The sequence below is a fragment of the Balaenoptera borealis genome, assembly GCF_965194805.1.
Source record: "Balaenoptera borealis genome assembly, chromosome: 5".
Lineage (NCBI taxonomy): Eukaryota > Metazoa > Chordata > Mammalia > Artiodactyla > Balaenopteridae > Balaenoptera > Balaenoptera borealis.
Window position 1 is genome coordinate 106160440 of NC_138862.1, and position 12349 is coordinate 106172788.

A 12349-nucleotide genomic window follows, 5' to 3' on the forward strand; every position below is an offset into this window, starting at 1 on the left:
GACTCACTCACGTGGCTGTAGGTAAGAGGCCTCAGTTCCTTGCCACATGGATCTCTCCTTGAGGCTGCTTGAATGTCCTCATGACATGGCAGCTGGCTTACCCCAGGAGGAGGGATCTAGCAGAAACCAAAGCAGAAGCTGCAATGTCTTTTATGCCTTTGGAAGCTGCACTTTGTCATTTCTGCAATGTCTTATTAGTTAAACAGTCAGCCCTTTTCAAGTGCGAGGAGCCACACAGGTACATGAAGACTGGGAGATAATTAGGGGATGATTAGGGCCATCTTGGAGGCTGGCTACCAAAGTGGCTGACTTGTCAAAGACTGAATTTTGTTTTCTTCAGTGATGGAGAGAAAATGGTCAGTGAATCTCATTGGTGGTCTTTGAGATGTACCAAAGCTACCTCTTGCTCTCACCCCCAGCTGTGTGGCTGACAGGATCTTGGTGCTCCGGCCGAGTGTCAAGCCTGTGCCTCTGAGGTGGGAGAGCCGAGTTCAGGACATTGGTCTACCAGAGACCTTTGGCACCTTGCAATATCAAACTGCGAAAGCTCTCCCAGAGATATCCGTCTCAATGCTAAGACCCAGCTCCACTCAAAGACCAGCAACATCCAGTGCTGGACATCCCATGCCAAACAACTAGCAAGACAGGAATGCAGGCCCACCCATTAGCAGAGAGGCTGCCTAAAATCATAATAAGGTCATAGACACCCCAAAACACACCACCAGATGCGGATCTGTCCACCAGAAAGACAAGATCCAGACACACCCACCAGAACACAGGCACCAGTCCCCTCCACCAGAAAGCCTACACAACCCACTAAACCAAACTTAGCCACTGGGGGAAGACACCAAAAACAACGGGAACTACGAATCTGCAGCCTGCAAAAAGGAGATCCCTAACACAGTCCCCAAAGCCAAATGAGAAGAGAGAGAAACACACAGCAGGTGAAGGAACAAGGTAAAAACCCACCAGACCAAACAAATGTAGAGGAAATAAGCAGTCTACCTGAAAAAGAATTCAGAGTAATGATAGTAAAGATGATCCCAAATCTTGGAACTGGAATGGAGAATAGACAAGAAACGTTTAACAAGGACCTAGAAGAACTAAAGAGCAAATAAACAATGATGAACAACACAATAAACGGAATTAAAAATTCTCTGGAAGGAAACAATAGCAGAATAACTGAAGCAGAAGAATGGATAAACGACCTGGAAGATAAAATAGTGGAAAAACTACCACAGAGCAGAATAAAGAAAAAAGAATGAAAAGAATTGAGGACAATCTGAGACACCTCTGGGACAACAGTAAACGCACCAGCATTCGAATATAGGGGTCCCAGAAGTAGAAGAGAAAAAGAAAGAGACTGAGAAAATATTTGAAGAGATTATAGTTGAAAACTTCCCTAATATGGGAAAGGAAATCCTTAATCAAGTCCAGGAAGCACAGAGAGTCCCATACAAGATAAACCCAAGGAGAAACATGCCAAAACATATATTAATCAAACTATCAAAAATTAAATACAAAGAAAAAGTATTAAAAGCAGCAAAGGAAAAACAACAAATAACATACAAGGGAATCCCCATAAGGTTAACAGCTGATCTTTCAACAGAAACTCTGCAAGCCAGTAGGGACTGGCAGGACCTATTTAAAGTGATGAAAGGGCAAAAGCTACAATCAAGATTACTCGACCTAGCAAGGATCTCATTCAGATTCGACAGAAATTAAAAGCTTTACAGACAAGCAAAAGCTAACAGAATTCAGCACCACCAAACCCGCCTTACAACAAATGCTAAAGGAACTTCTCTAGGCAAGAAACACAAGAGAAGGAAAACACCTACAATAACAAATCCAAAACAATTAGAGAAAATTGGAATAAGAACATACATATCAATAATTACCTTAAATGTAAATGGATTAAATGTTCCAACAAAAAGATATAGACTGGCTGAATGGATCCAAAAACACGATTGATATATATGCGGTCTACAAGAGACCCACTTCAGACCTAGGGACACACATACAGACTGACAGTTAGGGGATGGAATAAGATATTCCATGCAAATGGAAATCAAAAGAAAGTTAGAGTAGCAATTATCATATCAGACAAAATAGGTTTTAAAATGAAGGCTATTACAGGAGACAAAGAAGGACACTACATAATGATCAAGGGATCAATCCAAGAAGAAGATATAACAATTGTACATATTTATGCACCCAACATAGGAGCACCTCAATACATAAGGCAAATGCTAACAGCCATAAAAGGGGAAATCGACAGTAACACAACCACAGTAGGGGACTTTAGCACCCCTCTTTCACCAATGAACAGATCATCCACAATGAAAATAAATAAGGAAACACAAGCTTTAAATGATACATTAAACAAGATGGACTTAATTGATATTTATAGGACATTCCATCCAAAAACAACAGAATACACCTTTTCTCAAGTGCTCGTGGAATATTCTCCAGGATAGATCATATCATGGGTCACAAATCAAGCATTGGTAAATTTAAGAAAATTGAATTCGTATCATGTATCTTTTCCGACCACAATGCTATCAGACTAGATATCAATTACAAGAAAAATATCTGTAAAAAAATATAAACACATGGACGCTAAACAATACACTACTTAATAACCAAGAGATCACTGAAGAAATCAAAGAGGAAATTAAAAATACCTAGAAACAAATGACAATGAAAACATGATGACCCAAAACCTATGGGATGCAGCAAAAGCAGTTCTAAGAGGGAAGTTTATAGCAATACAATCCTACCTCAAGAAACAAGAAACATCTCAAATAAACAAGCTAACCTTACACCTAAAGCAATTAAAGAAAGAAAGAAAAAAAAAACAAAGTCAGCAGAGGAAAGAAATCATAAAGTTCAGATCAGAAATAAATGAAAAAGAAATGAAGTAAACAACAGCAAATATCAAAAATACCTGAAAGCTGGTTCTTTGAGAAGATAAACAAATTTGATAAACCATTAGCCAGACTCATCAAGAAAAAAAGGGAGAAGACTCAAATCAATAGAATTAAAAATGAAAAAAGAGAAGGAACAACTGACACTGCAGAAATACAAAGGATCATGAGAGATTACTGCAAGCAACTATATGCCAATAAAATGGACAACCTGGAAGAAATGGACAAATTCTTAGAAAAGCACAACCTTCCAAGACTGAACCAGGAAGAAATAGAAACTATAAACAAACCAATCCCAAGCACTGAACTTGAGACTGTGATTAAAAATCTTCCAACAAACAAAAGCCCAGGACCAGATGGCTTCACAGGCAAATTCTATCACATATTTAGATAAGAGTTAACACCTATCCTTCTCAAACTCTTCCAAAATATAGCAGAGGGATGGACTCTCCCAAACTTATTCTATGAGACCACCATCTCCCTGATACCAAAACCAGACAAAGATGTCACAAAGAAAGAAAACTACAGGCCAATATCACTGATGAACATAAATGCAAAACCCCTCAACAAAACACTAGCAAACAGAATCCAACAGCACATTAAAAGGATCATACACCATGATCAAGTGGAGTTTATCCCAGGGATGCAAGGATTCTTCAATACATGCAAATCAATGTGATACACCATATTAAAAAAACTGAAGGATAAAAAACATATGATCATCTCAATAGATGCAAAAAATGCTTTTGACAATATTAAACACCCATTTATGATAAAAACCCTCCAGAAAGTAGGCATAGAGGGAACTTTCCCCAACATAATAAAGGCCATATATGACAAACCCACAGCCAGCATCGTTCTCAATGGTGAAAAAGCGAAACCATTTCCACCAAGATCAGGAACAAGACAAGGTTGCCCACTCTCACCACTGTTATTCAACACAATTTTAGAATATTTAGCTACAGCAATCAGAGAAGAAAAAGAAATAAAAGGAATCCAAATCAGAAAAGAAGAAGTTAAGCTCTCACTGTTTGCAGATGACATGACACTATACATAGAGAATCCTAAAGATGCTACCAGAAACCTACTAGAGTTAATTAATGAATTTGGTAAGGTTGCAGGATACAAAATTAATGTACAGATATCTCTTTCATTCCTATACACTATAGATGAAAAATCTGCAAGAGAAATTAAGGAAACACTCCCATCCACCACTGCAACAAAAAGAATAAAATACCTAGGAATAAACCTACCTAAGGAGACAAAAGACGTTTACTCAAAGAACTATAAGACACTGATGAAAGAAATCAAAGATGACACAAACAGATAGAGAGATTTACCATGTTCTTTGATTGGAAGAAGCAACATTGTGAAAATGACTATACTCCCCAAAGCAATCTACAGATTCAGTGCAATCCCTATCAAACTACCAATGGCATTTTTCAGAGAACTAGAACAAAAAATTTCACAATTTGTATGGAAACACAAAAGACCCCGAACAACCAAAGCAATCCTGAGAAGAAAAACAGAGCTAGAGGAATCAGGCTCCCTGACTTCAGACTATACTACAAAGCTACAGTAGTCAGGAGAGTATGGTACTGGCACAAAAACAGAAATATAGATCAAAGGAACAGGAGAGAAAGCCCAGAGATAAACCAATACACATATGGTCACCTTATTTTTGATAAAGGAGGCAAGAATATACAATGGAGAAATCACAGCCTCTTCAATAAGTGGTGCTGGGAAAACTGGACAGCTACAGGTAAAAGAATGAAATTAGAAGACTCCCTAACACCATACACAAAAAGAAACTCAACATCGATTAAAGACCTAAATGTAAGGCCAGACACTATAAAACTCTTAGAGGAAAACATAGGCAGAACACTCTATGACATAAATCACAGCAAGATCCTTTTTGACCTACCTCCTAAAGAAATGGAAATAAAAACAAAAATAAACAAATGGGACCTAATGAGATTTAAAAGATATTGCACAGCAAAGGAAAATGTAAAAAACATGAAAAGACAACCCTCAGATGGGAGAAAATATCTGTCAATGAAGCAACTGACAAAGGATTAATCTCCAAACTTTACAAGCAGCCCATGCAGCTCAATATCAAAGAAACAAACAACCCAATCCAAAAATGGGCAGAAGACCTAAATAGACATTTCTCCAAAGAAGATATACAGATTGCCAACAAACACATTAAAGAATGTTCAACATCACTGATCATTAGAGAAATGCAAATCAAAATTACAGTGAGGTATCACCACACACAGGTAAGAATGGCCATCATTAAAAAAATCTACAAACAATAAATGCTGCAGAGGTGTGGAGAAAAGGGAACCCTCTTGCAAGGTTGGTGGGAATGTAAATTGATACAGCCACTATTGAGAACAGTATAGAGATTCCTAAAAAAACTAAAAACAGAACTACCATATGACACAGCAATCCCACTGCTGGGCATATACCTGGAGAAAACCATAATTCAAAAAGAGTCATGTTACACAATGTTCACTGCAGCTCTATTAGCAATAACTAGGACATGGGAGCAACCTAAGTGTCCATCAACTGATGAATGGATAAAGAAGATATTGCACATCTTCAATATAAAATGGAATATTACTCAGCCATAAAAAGAAATGAAATTGAGTTATTTGTAGTGAGGCGGATGGACCTAGAGTCTGTCATACAGAGTGAAGTAAGTCAGAAAGAGAAAAACAAATACTGTATGTTAACACATATATATGGAATCTAAAAAAAAAGAAAAAAAAAATGGTTGGTAAGAACCTAGGGGCAGGACAGGAATAAAGATGCAGACGTTGAGAATGAACTTCAGGACATGGGGAGGAGGAAGGGTAAGCTGGGACAAAGTAAGAGAGTGACATGGACTTATATATACTACCAGATGTAAAACAGATAGCTAGTAGGAAATAGCTGCATAGCACAGGGAGATCAGCTCAGTGCTTTGTGACCACTTAGAGGGGTGGGATAGGGAGGGTAGGAGGGAGACGCAAGAGGGAGGAGATATGGGGATATATGTATATGTGTAGCTGATTCACTTTGTTATAAAGCAGAAACTAACACTCCATTGTAAAGCAATTATAGTCCAATAAAGATGTTGAAAATGAATAAATAAATAAATAATCTATGCCCCTCCCAAATTAAATCTTTTTAAAAAATAAATAAATAAAAAAGAGCACTCAATAACATGGTAACACTAAACCTAAGTATTTTCAGTACTATAGTAAATGTAAATGGATTAATATCTCCTATTAAAGTGTAATTTTTTATATTATGTGCAACTAAATTTTTTTCCCAATATACAGGTAAAATAAAATAATTACATTAGAAAGGAGAAAACATTCCATGTATTTAAAAACAGTAAAATGATAAGCATATAATATGCATCTTAGATAAAGTAGTCTTTAAGTTCAGAACAATTTGTCATTATTGTAATTAGTATTATTTTCCCAATTTCTTAAAAATATTTCAATACTTTTTCTATTTGAAAAAATATTTTAATATTTTTTTTTCTTTGCTCTTTTGTGGTCTAATACATGGTAAGTATTTATGTGCTAACATAACCTAAAAATATATGTTGCTTTTTTATAGCCGAACAAAACTGAATCAAGAAGAAATAGATAACTTGAACAGACTGATCACTAAAGGCAAAATAGAATCTGTAATTTAAAACAACTCCTTACCAACAAAAGTCCAGGATCAGATGGTTTCACAGGCAAATTCTACCAAATATACAAAGCAGAACTTACACTGATTCTTCTCAAACTCTTCAAAAAGATTGAAGAGTAAGGAATACTTCCAAAGACATTCTATGAAGCCACCATCACCCTCATATCAAAACCAGATGGGGGGACTTCCCTGGTGGCACAGTGGTTAAGAATCCATCTGCCAATGCAGAGGATATGGGTTCGAGCCCTGGTCCAGGAAGATCCCACATGTTGTGGAGCAACTAAGCCTGTGTGCCACAACTACTGAGCCTGCGCTTTACAGCCCATGAGCCACAACTACTACTGAGCCTGATAGCCACAACGACTGAAGCCCAATGAATCTACAGCCCATGCTCTGCAACAAAAGAAGCCACTGCAATGAACAGCCTGCACACCACAATGAAGAGTAGCCCCCGCTCGCCGCAACTACAGAGAGCCTGTACACAGCAACGAACAGCCAATTCATCGAAAAATAAAGGAAGAAATTTACTAAACAAACAAACAAACAAACAAAAAATAGATGGGGACTTTTCTGGTGGTCCAGCAGTTAAGATTTCACCTTCCAGTGCAGGGGGTGTGGGTTCGATCCCTGGTCGGGGAGCTAAGATCCCACATGCCTCACAAACAAGAAACCAAAACATAAAACAGAAGCAATATTCTAACAAATTCAATAAACACTTAAAAAAGACACAGAGAAAGACACTACCATAAAAAGAAAATTGCAGGCCAATATCTTCAATAAATATAGATGCAAAAATTCTCAACTGAAGATAAAAAAACCGAATCTGACAACACATAAGAGGATCATACACCATGACCAAATTTGATTCACCCCAGTGTCACAAAGTTGTTTCAACATATGCAAATCAATCAACATGATACACCCCATCAACAAAGGAAAAACAAGAAACAAATGATCATCTCAAGAGATGCCGAAAAAGCATTTGAAATACTTCAACATCCATTCATGATAAAAACGCTTACCAAAGTGGGTATAGAGGAAACATATCTCAATATAATAAAAGCTATTTATGACAAACCCAAAGCCAATATAATACTCAATGTTCATAAGCTGAAAGCCTTCCCGCTAAAATCTGGAACAAGACAAGGATGCCCACTCTCACCTCTTCTCTTCAACATAGTATTGGAAGTCCTACCACAACAATCAGACAAGAAAAAGAAATAAAATCAAACCAAATTGGAAGGGAAGAGGTAAAGTTGTCATTATATGCAGAAGACATGATAATATATATAAAGGAAACCCTAAAATTTCCACACAAAAACTGCTAGAACTGATAAACAAATTCAGCAAAGTAGCAGGATACAAGATTAACATACATAAATTGGTTGCATTTCTTGGTTTTTCTTTTCCTTTTTCTTTTAAATTCATTTTGGCTGCATTGGGTCTTCATTGATGTGCACGGGCTTTCTCTAGTTGTGGCCAGTGGGGGCTAGTCTTCATTGTGGTGCACAGGGTTCTCATTGCAGTGGCTTCTCTTGTTGTGGAGCACGGGCTCTAAACACCCAGGCTTAACTAGTTGTGGCACACGGGCTCAGTAGTTGTGGCTCACGGGCTCTAGAGTGCAGGCTAAGTAGTTGTGGAGCACAGGTTTAGTTGCTCCACGGCATGTGAGATCTTCCTGCACCAGGGCTCAAACCCATGTCCCCTGTATTGGCAGATGGATTCTCAACCACAGAGCCTCCAGGGAAGTCCCTGGTTGCACTGCTTTACACTAACAATGAAATATCAGAAAGGGAATGTAAACAAGCAATACTTCTTAAAATGGCATCAAAAAAATAAAATACTTAGGAATAAACCTCACCAAGGAGGTGAAAGATTTATATGCTGAGAACTACAAAGCATTAGTAAAGTAAACTGAAGGTGACTCAAAGAAATGGAAAGACATCCCACGCTCTTGGATGGAAAGAATTAATAGTGTTAAAATGGCCATACTACCCAAAACAATCTACAGATTTAATGTGATCCCTATCAAATTACCCATGACTTTTTTCCCAGAACTAGAACAAATCATCCGAAAATGTATCTGGAACCATAAAAAGTCAGAACTGTCAACACAATCCTGAGGAAAAAGAACAGAGAAGGAGGCATAACCCTCCTAAACTTCAGACAATACTACAAAGTTACAGTAATCAAAACCACAGGGTATTGGCACAGAAAGAGATACATGGATCAATGGAATGGAATAGAGAGCCCAGGAAAAAACCCACACACCTATGGTCAACTAACCTTCGACAAAGGAGGCAAGACTATACAATGGGGAAAAGACAGTCTCTTCAGCAAGTGGTGTTTTGAAAGTTGGACAGCCGTATGCAAATCAGTGAAGTCAGAACATACCCTCACTCCTTACACAAAAATAAACTCCAAATTGCTTATATGCTTAAACATAAGATATGACACCTTAAAACTCCTAGAAGAGAACATAAGCAAATTCTCTGATATAAATCATACCAAAGTTTTCCTAGCTAGTTCTTCCAAGGCAGTACAAATACAGTAAGTCACCTACATGCGAACCTTCAAGTTGCAAACTTTCAAAGATGCAAATGTCCATTCGCATGTCCAACCATGTAAGTTAGTTCACATGTCCAGCATACATTGTCACGTGCGTGCATCCTCTATAAGTGGTTGTGCTTTTGTGTACTTTACAGTATTGTATAGAGTACAGTAGTACAGTATCTTTATTTCAATCCCAAGATGTCTGGAAGCAAGTGTAAAAGCAGCGGTGATGTAGCTGGTACTGTTAAGAAGTGCCAAGCAATAATGATGCAAACAAATGTGAAAATAATTGAGAGAGTGGAGTGAGGCAAAAAGATGTTAGACATCGCTCATTCTTATAACATGAATCATTCAATCATTGGCACGAATCTAAAGAACAAGTACAAGATCATGGAACATGTGAAGTCTGCTGTGCCGATGATGTTGACAAAATATCCAAGAAGCATGGAAAAGTGATGGAGGAGATGGAGAAACTTCTCAGTGTGCGGATGCAGGATCAACATCAGCGCTGAGTCCTGCTCAGCTTAATGCTGATTCAAGAGAAAGCTAAAAGCCTTTATGAAGACTTGAAGAAGAAACACGGCAAAGAATCAGAGGGCACATCTTTTAATGACAGCCATGGCTGGTTTCATTCGTTCAAGGCTAGAGCTAACCTTCACAATGTAAAAGTAAGTGAAGAGGCATCAAGTGCACATAGGGTAGCTGTCCAGGAACTTCCTGAAACACTTTGAGAAATTATTGATGATGGTGTGTATTTACCCAACCAGGTTTTTAATGTGGATGAGACACAACTCTACAGGAAGGGGATGCCAGACTGAAGTTACATCAGCAAGGAGGAAAAGTTGATGCCGGGCTGTAAAGCAGCAAAGGATAGGCTAACTGTTGTTTGGTGGCAATGCTTCCGGTGATATGAAGCTGAAGCCTCTCTTAGTTTATCATTCACAGAACCCAAAAACCCTTAAAAGCATAGCCAAGGGCTCTCTTCCTGTTGTGTGGAAGCATAACCCCAAATCCTGGATTACACAGGCCATGTTCCAGGACTGGTTTTGCCACCACTTTATCCCAGACGTAGAGAAATATTGCTTGGAGAAGGACGTTCCAGAAAAACATTCTTTTGCTGCTCGACTATGCTCTGGGCCACCCCCCATTCATGGATGACTTTCATCCCCATGTCAAAGTACTGCATCTGTCACCAAATACTATGCTGCTCATCCAACCTATGGACCAGGGCGTTATAGCAACTTTCAAGAAATATTATTTATGTCACATTTTTTGTCAGGCAGTAAAGGGAAGTGACAAATCAGGAACAACCTAGGGACAACTTTGGAAGGACTATAACATCTACAAGACCATAAAAAACATTGACTTTGCATGGTGTGAGGGTATGGCGGTCACCATGAATGCGGTTTGGAAGAACCTTTGCCCACAGTTTGTTCATGATTTTTGTGGATTTGAGAAGGTAGATCAGAAGTCCGAAGAGGTCTTCAGCAACGTAGTGACCCTCAGCGAGAAGCTGGAGCTAGATCCGCAAGAGGACAATTTCATTGAACTCCTTGCTGTACAACGTGAGGAGCTTACTGATGGAATTGGAGGCCCAGAGAAAGGATGAAGAGGGACAGGAGGAAGAAGAAGTAACTGAAGAACTGAAGAGATTCACGACACAGAAAATGGCAAGGGAATCTTCTTTATTTGAGGAAGCATTGTTAGCTTTTGAGGCACAGGATCCGAACCTAGAATGGTACCCAAAGGTGGCAACAGCCATTCAGAATGCAATCCAGTGCTACCCTGTCATTTATGATGAGCAAAAAGAGCTACTACCCAGACATCAATGGATCATTTTTTCAAGAGGTTACATAGAATTAAATCTAGCAAGGAACCAGAACCTGTGCCATCAACGTCAGGTATGAGTGAAATTGCAGCTTGCCCTCTGTCTCCTACTGCTGATAATCCTTCACCTCTACCATCTCCCACCTCCTCTCCCTCCTCCAATCAGTAACTCTTCTCGCCTGTTCCCTCGATGCCAGCCCGAGTATCCCAGCTGTTGTACTGTATTACTGTACTTTTCAAGTTACTGTACTGTAAGATTAAAAATGTTTTCTTTGTTTTTGTGTTGGTTTTTTATGTACTGTTTGTGTCAAAAGTATTATAAACCTATTACAGTACAATACCATATAGCCGACTGTGTAAGTTGGGTACCTAGGCTAACTTTGTTGGACTTACAAACAAATTGGACTTACAAACGCACTCTTGGAACAGAACTTGTTCATATGTAGGGGACTTACTGTAAAAGCAAAAAATAAACAGGAACTAACCAAACTTATAAGCTTTTGCACAGCAAAGGAAACCATAATCAAAATGAAAATACAACCTATGGATTTGGAGAAAATATTAGCAAATGATGAGACTGACAAGTGCTTAATTTCCAAACTATACAAACAGCGCATACAACTCAATAACAAAATAACAAATAAATCAATGGAAAAATGGGTAGAAGACCTAAATAAACATTTCTCCAAAGAGGACAAACAGATAGCTGATAGGCACATGAAAAGATGCTCATCATCACTAATTATTAGAGAAATGCAAATCCAAATTACAATGAGGTACCACTTCACACTGATCAGAATGGCCATCATTAAAAAAATATACAATGAACAAACGCTGGAGGGGGTATGGAGAAAAGGGAACCGTTCTACACTGTTGGTGGCCATGTACGTTGGTGCAGCCACTATGGAAAACAGTATGGAGGTTCCTCAAAAAAACTATAAAAAGAGGTGCCATATGATCTAGCAATCCCACTTGTGGACATATATCTAGACAAAACTATAATTCAAAAGATACATGAAACCCTAAGTTCATAGCAGCACTATTTATAACAGCCAAGACATGGAAACAACCTAAATGTTCATTGAAAAATGAATGTATAAAGAAGGTGTGGTATACGTATACAATAGATATTACGCAGACATAAAAAAGAATGAAATAATGCCATTTGCAGCAACATGGATGGACCCAGAGTGAAGTAAGTCAGAAAGAGAAAGAAAAATACCATATAATATCACTTATATGTGGAATCGAAAACAGGACACAAATGAACATGTCAGCGAAACAGAAACAAACACACAGATATAGAAAACAGAGTTGTGGTTGCCAAGGAGAGAGTGAAGGAAACATTG

General features: G+C 38.3%; 1 long non-coding RNA gene across 1 annotated transcript in view; it reads right to left on the reverse strand.

The window, feature by feature from the left end:
• LOC309629842 overlaps positions 1-10331 on the reverse strand; it is a 701738-nt gene extending 691407 nt beyond the window's left edge. Inside the window, exon 1 of the long non-coding RNA XR_014245263.1 lies at positions 6628-10331. This is a non-coding gene — a long non-coding RNA (uncharacterized lncRNA). The remainder of the gene's footprint in view (positions 1-6627) is intronic.
• Between the last annotated feature and the right edge of the window lie 2018 nt (positions 10332-12349).